The following is a 410-nucleotide window of genomic DNA, read 5'->3' as shown; positions in this document are numbered from 1 at the left end:
GGCCGCCAGGTGCTGCCACCAGAGGGCCCCGCGGGCGGGTCCCTTAGGGTCGCCCTTTCCCGGCGCGCGTCCTCAACGTTCTGCGGGAGAGGAGCGGGAACCGACCGAGAGCGGCTGATAAGCACAAAGGAGACGCGAGAGTCCCGGAGCCCGCGCCCGCCACTCTTTTACACCCCTGACTCGGAGGTGGACTTGAAGGGGGACTGCATTTTCTCCCAAAGGCCCAACCGGAGGCTGTGGTTCACACCCGACAAATGAAAGGACACTAGCTTCTTTCATAGCGCCAGGGCTCGGGCGGGATCCTGAAGCTGGCTTAGCCAGACCCTTCTAAACATCTGCCCTTCCCAGACCTGGAAGAGGGCGGAGTACGGTGCCCCCAGCCGCGCCCCTGCCTGAAGTGGGATGATTGC

Source organism: Grammomys surdaster, unplaced genomic scaffold, assembly GCF_004785775.1.
Source record: "Grammomys surdaster isolate TR1022 unplaced genomic scaffold, NIH_TR_1.0 125861, whole genome shotgun sequence".
Classification (NCBI taxonomy): Eukaryota; Metazoa; Chordata; class Mammalia; order Rodentia; family Muridae; genus Grammomys; species Grammomys surdaster.
This window is presented reverse-complemented; position numbering follows the sequence as displayed.